At 40.8% G+C, this 14,198-nt stretch overlaps 1 protein-coding gene across 2 annotated transcripts in view; it reads left to right on the top strand.

The window, feature by feature from the left end:
• VMP1 (vacuole membrane protein 1) overlaps positions 1 to 14,198 on the top strand; it is a 154,993-nt gene that overhangs the window by 127,821 nt on the left and 12,974 nt on the right. The window lies entirely within an intron of this gene.

Below are 14,198 nucleotides of genomic sequence, written 5' to 3'. Positions count from 1 at the left end.
TTAAACACAATATATGGACAAACCATGAGTTAATAGCGTGTCTACATGTCCTGATTTGATGCGTGTCCATGATTCACATCCTAAATATTCCTTTACATAAATGAACAATAGGGGTACATGAGATGAAAGTTAGAATTAGTTGATAAAGATGTTTCAGATACAAGCTCCAGTTCGGTCATCAGTTACTAAGCCATTCCACTTAACGGCACAAGGTGTGTGCATTTTACTTTATTTTCTTTTATTTCTGCATTTTCCAAATATTATATTTTGTTTTATTTATTTTTTATAGACCAATAACTTTTTTTCCCCCCATTAATGTAGTGGAATTTTTGCACTATTTTGATATAGATCTAACTTATTGTTTGACTTTTGCTAACTCTTTATGGGTGTAATGGACAAGAGAAGCAGTTTCCAGTTCACGTTATCTAATTTTTTTTTTACAGTCTGGCATAAGTAACATGTTACATTTATTTTGTGTGTCCGTATGATTCCAGTAATACAAATTACTTCTTTTTTATATTAATTTAATATATATTAAAAAAAAAAGTTTTTCTATCGGTATATTTATATTAAAAAAAGAAAAGAAAAAAAATTTAAAGGACCAGCGGTAGATTTTATTGGTTAATATGGGGTACATAACACTTTTTGATTAGTTTAGTATTTTGAAGTGTTTTGGAGGTAAAATAAAAAAAATAAGCTGTGGGTTCAATAACATTATTATATTATATTACCTTATACCTATTTTTTATATATATATATATATATATATATATATATATATATATATATATATATATATATATTATTTTTTTTTCTCCAGAATAAGTTCTTGCTTCTGCGCCCATGTCCCCAACTTGTCCTTTTCATTGGGCTTTTTGATCACTTTTTAATTAGTTTTTCTTTTTTTACATAATTTAACTTGCGGTATTATTGGCGCGTTAAATCTGTGATTCAATATAGTTATATTAAATTTAAATAGTTTTTCTTATGTTTTTGTTTAACCATTTAGTAAAAAAAATTCTGAGCTATGTAAGTTTTTTTTAGGGACTTTTCCCCATGTCAGGGTACATAATACTTTATAATAGCTTTTGTAATCAGATTTTAAAAAAATTGCTTTTAGATTTTGTTATTCATTAATTTATTTTCGTACAGTGCTTACTAGGTTGGTTAAATAACATGATAATATTACATTACTTTACAATATACCTATTTTATAGTTTTGTTTCTTTTTGTTAGTTTTTTTCATAAATCATTGCTGCTCTGTCCATGCCATCCCTGCAATGTAGCTGATCGTCAATGTGTGGGAAGTTAGTCCTTATCACTATATACAGTTATGTTGTGATCTGGGTATGGGTTAAACTCTATACACAATGTGGCTAAACCCAGATCAACTTCTTGGTTGTCATTTGTGAGACCTTTTGAAACCGTGTTGCCACAAGTATGACCAGATATATGTAACAGTATGCCTGTGCACTACAAGAAAATATGTTTGTATGTATAATGGTATGCAGCCATTTTGTTTTTTATAAGTATGCCTCTTCAGTTGCATGCATCTGCCTTAGGTGTGCATGCTTTACAAGGAAGATATCTAGCTCTTTATTAAATCTAGTCACAGTTTAGCCAATACTATATCTTGTGGGAATATGTTGCATAACTGCACAGTTTGGGTGGTAAAGTGAAGGACAGCAACATTGGGATGAAATTGCACTTGAAGGGGTATTCCTATCTCAAACATTTAGACACCCTTTTCTGGGACCCAAATCTATCTCTAGAACAGGCAGCCCCCCACCTCATTCCATCTGGATGTCGTGCCTAGAGGTGGTCGGGACCATGGAAACAGGTGAGCGGGCTATGCTATTGTTTTCCTTTCTGTCATACACTTGCTCCCATTCACTTGTACGGGAGCCTGAAAAACAGTGTAGCAGAGCTTGGTCGCTTTTTTCTGTAGGCCTGACCACCTCTGGAAGCTGCATCCAGGTGGAAAGAGGTAGGGGGCCAAAGTTCGTTGTCTAAATGTTTGAGATGGGAATACCTCTTTAAATCTAAGCAGTTAGACCATGTTCTCTATTGCGTCCTTGAAAGGAATAATCGATGTGCGCCTTAAAAATATGCCATAGCAACATTTCTTACCTGGACTAAGGAGAAAAATTTTAGATTGTGTCCCTAGCTGGCATTGTAACATGTTTTATAAGCCCAGAATAAGCATGTGTGTTGTCAACATTCACTTGTCAGACCTGTTAATAGGTTTGCATATTACTGGCGCACTCTTCAGTGCAATGCTCTGTGTTATATACCTTAAAGGATAACTGTCATAATTTCTGAAAAAATAAATTTTTTATGCCTAAAGCAATCTTTAGTTTCTTCACTTGCCACTGTTTTCCTTGAGTTTTCCCCTTAGGCTACTTTCACACTAGCGTTCGTCGGTCCGCTCGTGAGCTCCGTTTGAAGGAGCTCACGAGCGGACCCGAACGCCTCCGTCCAGCCCTGATGCAGTCTGAATGCAGCGGATCCGCTCAGACTGCATCAGTCTGGCGGCGTTCAGCCTCCGCTCCGCTCGCCTCCGCACGGACAGGCGGACAGCTGAACGCTGCTTGCAGCGTTCAGCTGTCCGCCTGGCCGTGCGGCGGCGAGCGGATCCGTTCAGACTTACAATGTAAGTCAATGGGAACGGATCCGCTTGAAGATGACACCATATGGCTCAATCTTCAAGCGGATCCGTCCCCCATTGACTTTACATTGAAAGTCTGAACGGATCCGCTCAGGCATCTTGCGCACTTAGAAATTTTTCTAAGTTATTAATGCAGACGGATCCGTACTGAACGGAGCCTCCGTCTGCATTAATATGATCGGATCCGTTCAGAACAGATCCGAACAAGCGCAAGTGTGAAAAAAGCCTTAGTTACGGCAGTTTTAAATCCTACATTATGAGGATCTTCTCAAGATGACTCCTCTGCCAGTTCTCTAAAGCCAAAACTGCATTCCCTCAGGTCACATACAAACTTGCTGTAGCCAGAAGCTTCCTGCCAGCCAATCAGATTGGATTACTGAGAGACACGTCTCCTCACTCTGAAGCCTAATGCAGGCATGCAGTGTGATAGACTGCCCCTCCGTCTTCCTATCTGGAGACAGATGAGCCATAGCAACTTTTTTTTTAAAGGAGCAGTGGAAAGGGACAGGAGTCATTAATGAAAGCTGTTATTATAAGGTAATTACAGATCTTTGGGCAATCATTGACAGACTAACTCAGGTATACATGCCTAGCTCTAATAAACTAGCAAATAAAAAAAAATGACAGTTACCCTTTAAAGAGGACCATTCACCTGTCCCGACAAGCCTGTTATACCATTCCTTTATTATTTCAACTAGAAGTTATGAATGAATTGCTAGCAGTCTGCAGTAAGGGTGCAGAGGGGTGGTAACCAGTTGGGGGAGTGTCTCTACACAGACTCACTCTATCCAATCAGTGCTGCCATTTTCAGTCTGTGCAGGTACACACCCCCAACTGGTTACCTTCCCTCTGTACCCTTACTGCAGACTGCTAGCAATTCATTCATACCTTTTTAGAAGGAACAATTATGGAATGGCACAACATAAAGCCATAAGAATAGATGTTCCAGAATTGTTAAAACAGGAACATCAGGAGAGGTGAAAGGTCCTCTTTAAGGTTGATTTAGACGGTGCAATAATCGGGCAGATTATCGGTAATTAACTTTCCTGTCAACGCTCATTCCCGACAGTCTGCTCGTGTAAAGGTGCAACCAATGAACAGTGTAACTGTCATTCATGTAGGCACCTAAATTATCATTTCTGGGCAGCAGATCGTGCTGTCTAAACTGTGAATTGCTGCCCAGAAACAATGATTCTGTATAGGGACTATGGTTGTACCGAGTATTGAACTATCGATACCTAATCAATACGTTTACCCAGATTGTTACGATACCGGGATTTGCTTTTTTCCGATACAAGGCTGCATTACTGTTAAAGAATACGGCACACGCCGCTCTCGGCGCACAGAGAATGAGGGAGTTCACACTGTGACGTGGCTGCCGCTGCCACCAATGATGAGATAGCAATCAGGAAGAGGGAATGGACTGTGGCCACTGCACAACCAATTAATGTAATTAAACCATAAATACAAATGTAACCGGCGTGTGCCGACTGAATCGCATACCCGGCACTCGGTCTCTATGAGAGGGCGCTGCAATCCACAGAAATGAACTCCTAAGGTGCCGCACCTGAGGGGTTAATTGACGGGGATCGCATCACCCTCTCAGAGTGGCGCAGTGTGCTCCCCACTATTATAGTCATTGGTGGCACAGTGCACCCCCCCTACCAGTATTATAGTCATTGGTGGCATTGGCCACAGGGTCCCCTCCACCTCAGTCTATTCATTGGTGGTGCATTGGCAGCTTCCCATCGGAGCCCCACCAGTGAAATCGCAGGGCTCCGATTGGTTACCATAGCAGCCAGGACGCTACTGAAACCTTCCTTGGCTGTCAAGCTTCCTTTCTGCAGTGTGCACAAAGCACAGGGCAGCAGGGACAGTGTCAGAATCCTATTCACCCTAATAAAACTCTATCGGGGCGGATAGGACAAGGGTTCTAGCCCCTAAAAGGGCTAATAGTTATTAAATAAAAAGTAAAAACACCAAAATATTAAAAGTTTAAATTACCCCCTTTCCCAATTTTACATATAAAATATATCTAAACAATAAGAAAATAAACATATGACTTATTGCCACATCCGAAAAAGTCCAAACTATTAAACTATTAAAATATTAAAAAATATTTCCTATGTGGTGAATGCCATTTTTTTTGTCAGCTTGTCCCCCCCCCCCCCCCAAAAAAAAATAAAAAATAAAATAAAATAGGATGGGACTGTACTATTATGTGCTGGACGTTCCATAAAATACCGAATGCACGCGTCTCTCTTTTTTTTTTTTTTTTAAATATACTCTTTATTGGAGTTTATACATTTAAATTTGTATATAATAGCGATGTAGTACAATGATTTCACGTACAATTCAGAAAACGTTATTTAATACATTTGTTAAATACTATACAGAAATGAACAAACAGATTATCCCCATTAAACAAACTTTTTTTTTTTTTTTTTTTGCATGGTATACTTTTTTATGGTATTGAAATCAAATCAAAATGTTGGTATTGTGACAACACTAATGGGGATGAGGGATCTAGAGATCCTTCATTCTCATACTGTGGAGGGGATCGCTGCATGTAATTGCGTGGTCTCCTTCACTGAATGAGCAGCCGACTGTCGGGAAGGAACGCCTCTTTCCTGACAATCTGCTGCTGCTCAGCAGGTGTAAATGCACCTTTTGTCAAGTGATTTCTGAGAATATAGCATGCAGGCAAGTCGGTGCCATCTTCACAGACATCACTTTGATTTCCACATGAGCATCGCATGAGATGATGATTTGTCTCTGTAGTAACTTCGGGAGGAATTGAAAATAATAGGTGGAAATAACTGCATGTGATACAATAAAACAGTGCCTTTATATGGTCATTTAAGTAGTAATAGAGATGTATTGGCTCTGATGTCCTCTATGGCATTACTTCGTTGAACATAAGTGCCTTTGGTGAATGTATAATTTTGTGACCTTGCATGAAGCACAGCTTGTATTGTGGATAGTAGTTCGATCTCACTGACTGATAGCCAGCATTTCAGTTGAAGGGCTATTTTATTAGTGAGTGATTCCCCTTTAAATGCAGGGTAGGCTCACCCTATTCAATTCTAAAAACCTTTCACGGTACGTGCCGAGAATGCATTTATAATCCTGCATATTTCCTGGCCACTCCTTTTTATCACATTGCTGTACTGGGTGACACTCACGCACAGTCACTCTATTGCACAATTGCATGAATGAGATAGTTTACCACCCACACAGGGTTGATCTTTGCTCTTTAAGATATGCTGTGTCCACTGGGCATGTTTCATGGTATTCTGTGTGACGCGAGTGTCAGCCGCCGTGCTTCAAAGTCATGTAATTCACTCCCTGCAAATCTGGAATCTGTCCAAAGGTGATTTCTATTTTACCCTTCTGTATTCCTACTATCAACCTAAAATGTGGCTGGTGAATACTGACTAAAAATCACTGAATACCTTTCACCTTGAGAAAAAGTTTTTTTATGAGTTAATAAAGCCAGTGAAAGTAGTCATAAATCGTTTTTTCTGCCTTCTTATGTATAGGTTGTGCACCAGCTGGATATAAGCAGTAGTAGGGCTGTGTAGCGTATCACACTAGTGACATACTTCATCATAGGTACAAAGAATCTTATGCTCTCTGGACCACAGTCTATTCAGGTCTAGGTTGAATGGACAGCATTTTGATTAATTTGTTGCGTTCCGAAGTTTAAAGCAAATCTCAGATTAAGGCCTCATGCACACGACCGTTGTTCTGGTCCGCATCCGAGCCGCAGTTTTTAAGGCTTGGATGCGGACCCATTCACTTCAATGGGGCCGCAAAAGATGCGGACAGCACTCCGTGTGCTGTCTGCATCCGTTGCGTGGTCCGCAAAAAATGGACAAGATTAGGCAGTGTTATTAATGGCTGTCCGCTCAGTTCCGCAAATTGCCATTCGTGTTTTGCGGACCGCAAAACACACAACGGTCGTGTGTATGAGGTCTAAAGGGGGGAAAAATCACATTAACTGGGCAATGATCAGATCGCTAATATAGTGCCCTCCTTTTTCATCTTTTTAAGCTGCAGATCTGTCAGTTCACAGGCTCCTCTTCTGCCATCCAAGATGGTCGCACGGCTTCTCAGACGGCCTGATGCACACTGTGCAGTTGGTAGTCCATGACACTTTCGTCTGCCCTTGGACTGGTCTTGGGATAACGTTGCACGGTATGCATCAGTCTGAGAAGTGTTGCAGCCATCTTGGATAACAGAAGAGGAGATAGAGAATTAACGATTTGCAACTCAAAAGATGAAAAGGAGATCACAATCTAAGAGTTCTGTTCGTTCAGCAGTTAATGTGAATTATTTTTGTATTTCTTGAACCAAAGGGCCACTTAAAGGGGTATTCCCATCACAATGATCACTGTTAAATCTGTTAATGATTTGACAATGATCATTTTTGTAAATACACTTTATTGGCTAGATTCCCACCCTTATTGAGAAAATAAGTCCCCTCTTACCTGATTGTTTTTCGTCTCCCCTGGTTACGGGCACCTCCTGCCTGTCGAATCCTGTGGCCGCGCTTGTGCAGAAGACTGAAGATTTTCACCCGGCCGGGCTGTGCAATGTCCTGAACGCGCACGCCGCCGCGCATGCGCCATGATGACTTCTTTGTGGCCAGTATAGTACAGATCCGCGAACACGCACACTGGCTCTGTAATATACAGGCCAGGAATAAGTCACCAAGGTGCATGCGCGGCGGCGTGCGCATTCAGGACATTGCGCAGCCCGGCCGGGAGAAAATCTTCAGCCTTCTGCGCAAGTGTGGCCTGGCCGGGAGAAGACGTCAATGAAGCCCAGCCGAATCCAGGATGTGAACGTTGCACTCGCCGCAGGCAAGTATGAAAACTGCTGATGGGAATACCCCTTTAAATGAAGTAGGTACACACTGTATAACCCATATAATTATCGACACCTTGGTGGTTGGCACCAGTGAAACGGAGGTCCTAAATTCAAATCCATTTAGGGACAAGATCTTCATGGAGTTTATTTGTACTTTCTGAATGTCCGCGAGTTTCTTTTGGGTACTTTGGGTTCTTCCAAAATCCTACTGATAGGTTAATTGGTTTCCTATTAAATAGACCCTTGTGTGTTTATCCAAGATTGTCAGGCACTGATTTGAAATATTATAGTCTGTCTGTAGGACTGTGGTACCTTACAAGCTGGGAAAAGTAACCAAGTGAGAAATAGTATTGTAACAATGATACTTTTTATCACTGAACCTGAAAAATGATAAGCTTTTGGGCTGCTGGCCGCCTGTCAGATATATTTCAGAAATGTCTTCAGTTGTTAAGTTCTTTTGTTCACAGTTCTATATAGAATTAAAAAAATATAGATCAGTCATCAATTAAATACATTATTAAGCATGGTCTCGGGGAACAACGGAAGCAGCTGTGATCCTTACATCTTCACGGTGGCTTAACAAACTCAGTCTTCAAATAAACCAGAATGTGGCATGACATGAGGCCGAAAAATGACAAGGCAGTGTGCTCCTCATAGTCAGCTGTCCCATTTTGTCTCTGCACATTCATCTGGTCCACACCCTTTCATTTAGAAAATGTGCTGTATTTATTTTGTTGATCACTAAAAATCAGACTGGCAAAGAAAGTCTTTCAGTATTCTATAAAAATACAGCATAGTTTAATGGTAGATGCATAGAGCTCAGCTGCATACCACATATAGCTTGAGGACAAGAGATGGTGATGTTTTAGGGGGAAAATGACCCCCAGTCCCCACCCCCTTTTCCCCCCTAATTATGCAACCTATTTAAGACATAACCTTGACCTCAGGGTGGATTCACACACAGCATAAACCCTCTGCAGTGGAGTTTCGGGAGCAAAATCTGCAGCATTTCCAGTACGAGCAGTGGATCAGATTTCAGAAATCTCATTCACATGCAGCATAAACTGTCCTGTCTGAGGGTTTTCAATCCAGAGCATGTCAGTTAATAAGCCTGATATCCTCTACCATTACAACACATACCCTAGTAGAGTTTTTATGCAAATAAAATATAGTCTGCAAAGAAACTGTAAGACGTGAGGAGTCCTTACAAACCACATTTGTCTATTTTCAATGCTGCATGTGTTCACGAAATGCAAAAACCACAGGAATGCACCAACTAACCTCTGCAGGCAAGTACTGGGCATTGTCCATACCCTTATACAAATTGTAATTCTAATTAACAATCAAAAATCCCTGGTAATATAATGCATTATAATATTCATGACCTATCCTCAAGATAGGTCATCAATATCAGATCAGGCGGGGGTCCGACACCCGAGACCCCCGCGATCAACTGTTAGAAGAGGCCGGGAGCACCAGGGCCTACTTCAGTCACTTGGCCTAGTTGCAGCTCCTCAATCACTTCAATGGGGCTGGACTGCAGTACCAAGCACAGTTGCTATACTATGTACAATGCTGGGGTTCGGAGAGATGCCAGAGCTTCGGTGGGCGCTGTGACACCCTGTAACAGCTAGCTTCCACTCCATCATTGCTGTCGGCTCTGAAGTCTCAGGGACTGTTAAATGATGGGGAGGTGCTTGGTTTTTGGAGAAGGGATAGTGCACCAAATGGAGCAGCTCTGTCTGTGGATATAAATAAAAACAAGCATTTCCCAGGATTAGATGACCAGATTTTTAAACGTAAGGTATGGTTATATTGCTGAACACCTACCCCACATGGAGGTATGCTTACTTTGATTTTTGAGGTGACTCCCTTTTTAAAGGGTTATGGACATCTACAGAACCATTTTTATATATTACTGTTGATTTACATGTATTTGGGGCATGTATAAAAAAAAGTGTTTGGTTTCTACAGCCGCTATATCTCCCACTATACAGAAGCTGCAGAAAGCTGTTCTGTGATAAATCCATCAGACTAGCCATCTGATGGCTTTTTCTGGCAGCCCTCTGCTGAACTGTCTTTTAGGCCCCATTTACACAACCATATTTTTGGTCTGCATCCGATCCACATTTTTTGCGGATTGCACACAGACCCATTAATTTCTATGGGTCTACAAAAAAATGCAAAAAAAGAACAGCACACCATATGCTGTCCGCATCTGTAAGTACGCTCCGCAGTCCTGCAAAAAAGATAGAACGTGTCCATTTTGCACACAAGAGTGCTGCTTGTTACAGTGGGGATGCAACACAGACGTCATCCGTATTTTTTCTGGATCCGCATTGTATACATACGGTCGTGTGAATGCATCCTTAAGCTGGTTTATGCCCAAATCAAAGTTCAGCTGACTGTAGGTGCTTCAACATCAAAACAAGTGACTTCACACACACGACCTGGAGTATTATAGCAGTATTCAAGTTTTTAACATTTTATTATCTCAGTCCATGACTGCTGATGTCAGGAACTGTGGCTGCAGTAGGGAACTCTATGTACAAGCGTCTGGTTTATATGAACAGGATGTGGCTATAGATCCCTATGGACATATCACACATCTATACTTCAGACCTAGGCAAACAAACAGTAATTGGTTTAGCGGATACTTCATTCTGCAAACTGATTGCTTTCTTTTATCCTCATTTTTGCACATTTTTAACAAAGAAACATTTGCATATAAGAAAATAGTTGTTTCTGTTGGGAATATTTCAAAATGAAGGCTAAGGAAAAGTCAATAAATACATTTATGCTTGTGAGTGCAAAATAGGAAATCTTTATTATTGTTCCTGAGCGTAATTGCTATTGCTCTGCATTTTTTATAGCTTTGGCTTTTTGTTGCTGACTTATGTGGGCATGAATTTACCCATTGTGTCCTGATGACATCAGCAAAGCCAGATAGACCAGGGTAGCTTACCTCTGTAGTTACTGGAAAGAAAGCACAAATGACACTAACTGGAAAGGGAATCAAAGCTGCCCAAGAAATGGTCAAATAAATACAGTAGCGTCATGTGAACAAAATAGCCATTGTAGTATCTGTCATAACAGCTGGAACCTTATTGGTTCCATCTTCCAGAAAATACTCTGACTCTTCATTTTTTTTCCTTAGGAAGTGTGTGCGCTCACTTATTGAGAAATCTTAGCAGCTAATAATATAATTTACGAGCTTTCATGCTGTTCGCACAGCTGAACTACGTCAGCATCTGGTAGTAATACTACGTAGTATTTTACGAGGCTGTTTGCTTTATTACTAGTACCCTTCATAATTGAGAAAGTACTAATAAAGCACTAAGTTTAGTTGCAAACACTCATTTTCAATGAGAAATCTTGAGATCAGCTGAAGGATTCTTGAAAGGTTTGTTCAGAATTAAAAAATATGGCTGATTTCTTCCGGAAAGTGCACCACAGCTGTTGTGTATTGTATTGCAGCTCAGCCTCAATTCATTTCAATGGGAATGAGCGGTAATATGGATAAGGTTGTGTGCATGAGGCCTGAAGCATGGGTGACCAATCATGCCACGGTTTGTGGCCCTCTACCTTTTGGTAACAGACTTACTAGTCTGTGTCTGGTGTCTTGTTAACATGGTGCGAGCTGTGACTATCTTTGGGACCTTCATATATTGGCAGAATGGAGATCTACTAATTCCTTTGTGGCACTCCAGAAAGGAGTAGATGAAGTGTAGGGATGACCATGCATGCTTGAAGCTGTCTTCATTATAGTTTATGGGGCTCGTAAATGGGAGACATGCCCTTTCTGGAGTTAAAGAACAGGTGTATAGGGTGATAATCTACAGTGTTCAGGAGCATAGAAGGGGATCTACTGTCCCCGAAACGCGTCGAGCCATTTTCACAATAAAGGTGATTGATCAGAAGTACCGGACTACCTGCTGCCTTCATCACTACGACTCTACATGCGATCCTGGCCGGGGGGGTTTCAAGTCACAGGTGTTTTATGCTTATCCTGGTGACTACCCCCCCCCCCCAGTGAAGTGAGTGTTATTTAAGAGTGTGATTTTGTCCTTTGATGGGCATCTCTCACTTTTATTACGTACCTTTTATATTTCATTTGTAATTTATCCTTTCATATTAATTCCCATCAATTTTTACCAGTTTCCATCTCTGTCAACCACATCGTCATTTGACTATTGGGTTGTCAGACGCTCTTTCCTGCGGAGCAGGGTATGCTTAGGGTCTTCCACCCGGAGCACCCACCATTTAGATTTCACACCATTGCTCCTTAATACTTTTCTGTATATTTTAGTATTTATCACGGTTTAGTGGTATTTTTTACTCCTTTTAACCGCACTTGAAACAAGGTCTGGCGCTCTCTCTCTTGTATTTTTTGGGGGTCTAAACTACAAGTGATGGACTCACCAACACTGTAGATTATCACCCTATACACCTGTTCTTTATCCTTCAAGTGTTTGTAGTTACAAACACTCTTTGAGCTGCCTCGCCTCCCCTTTGTGTTACGATTATTTCAACACCACCCCTGTCGGCGCCCTATTTTTCATTCCTTTGGGATACACTTTGATCCCTACGGGTCTGAATTAACTTCCAATTTTTTCTTTTTTTGCTCTTTATCTTTCTGGAGTTAGAAAGGGACTCCATTCCAACTATAGTTGGGAGTCTTGGAGGTGGAACCAGCACCTAACAGAAATGGCATATACTTTTTGATATGCCATAAATGTATTCACTAGTAATACCCATTTAAGTTCTGTTGTGGCTCTCAGTCTGACAGAAAAGGTTCTACAACCCTGGGCTAAAGGGACTCTCAGTGTATATTGGGGTATCATAGTGGCCTGAAGCAATATTTCATTGATTAGTTGCTGGTACGGATTGCTCTCGGGGAACTAGATATATTCTGTGGACATGAAATACTAAGGGCATTGCACATATCAACACAGATTACTTGAAGTGACTCTCCACTATGGGGCAAATATATATATATATATATATATATTCTCACCTGTTAAAGAAAGGGATCATAGAGCAAGTTCTAGTGTTGGTGTCAGGGGTGCAAGAAAGATGTTGGAGAGCAATACTGAGCTGTGGAGGACATGTGGGACATATAGTGCATGTCACCAGGGCAGGATTTTCGATTCAAACTGGTCTTGTTGGCCAGTCAGACTGAAACGAAGTGTAAGAACCTGCATTTACCAGTATTTCATCTGGGCCTTTTTAATGTGCACCTGAGGACCGTCACCTTACTCTAATAGTATTGCATGTCTGTTTTTGAGATCTAGGGTTGTGACCAATACTTTAGGGTGCAGCATCTTCTTCGTGCAACCATGGGACATGTGTAGTCAATAACTAGATCTTTGTCAAAGTTTTATAATGCCATGACATGGCAAGCCCTTTTCGAATATCATGCCCCTTCTTACAACCTTGTGCACAATTGTTATAAGTGACATGTCCTGATAGTTTTATGAGATCTTGAAGGTTATATACTTCCTAGAGGCATACCTTTGTAAATGTCAGGTAGATGATATATCTTGTATTTTACAAAGCACCACCCCCAGTATATTCAGCTATTTGCTCTTTGAAAACAATGAGAATAAGATTTTCCACTTTTGTCTGACATCACAAATCAACAGAGCATGAAGTGAGTATTGTGCAATTGCTGCTTCGTGTCTTACCAGAGCATATTCAGCATAAAGGAGGGAGCCCTGCTACTTTTATCTGCAGTTTACCGTCTCATGAAATAGTTTATCCTTGTACACCAAACTGTTGATTTACAGAGCATTGCCCATAAAATAACAAGTTGCCAGTAAAAAAAAGTCCTAAAAATCAGTTCACATCATGTTCAGTCTATGCATTTGAGACGTATGCTGGGAATATTTTCCAACCAGCGTCAGACTGGCCCACCAGAGGGTCCTCCAATGGGTCCAGTGTCTGAAGCCATAGTGGGCCCCAAAGCTCTAGAAGTTTATTTGATTTAAAACCTATTAGACTATATTGATGATATAGCAGTTGGGCCCCAAGATTAATTTTGTCTATGGGGCTCAAGGAACCCCAGTCCGACACTGTCCTCAACGTATATTTCCAATGTATGCCACAGTGTACAATGACTTACATCGAACATTGGCCACATTTCACAAAAGTAGATTTTTTTTGTGGTAGCCAGCTGTATAGGACAGCAAGGTCTTCTGGCACATACCACACCCACAAAGAAGGGGGTTCTATAGCTGTGTGCAGCATATGTGCTGGGAGCTTTCCCAGTACATACAGCATATGTATTCACTCTTAGTGACATCTGTTTCAAAGAAAGCCCACCAATGGTGTCACTATTACATCCATCATGCAATGTCATCCAGATCTTCTAGATTTCTGAATGGGAAATCGGCCTAATTATGTATTATCAATATATGCTCCACTAATCTATGTCTGCATGACTAAGCAAATTTGCAGTGTGAGACTAAAAGAGGACTTTTCTGCAGAATCACCGCTTATAAACCAGACACAGTACCTCATAGGGTTGATCCTGCTGAGTAAACTGAGTAAAAGTATACATTTCTTATGTAAATCTCAAACAACTGATTGGCTGGGGTCCTTGGTGTCTGACCCATACCGATCAGATACTGATGACCTATCTGGAGGTTAACAC

The sequence above is a fragment of the Bufo gargarizans genome, chromosome 3, assembly GCF_014858855.1.
Source record: "Bufo gargarizans isolate SCDJY-AF-19 chromosome 3, ASM1485885v1, whole genome shotgun sequence".
NCBI classification, from domain to species: domain Eukaryota; kingdom Metazoa; phylum Chordata; class Amphibia; order Anura; family Bufonidae; genus Bufo; species Bufo gargarizans.
Note: the sequence above shows the minus strand (reverse complement) of the source record. Positions and strands in the feature narration are given on the sequence as shown.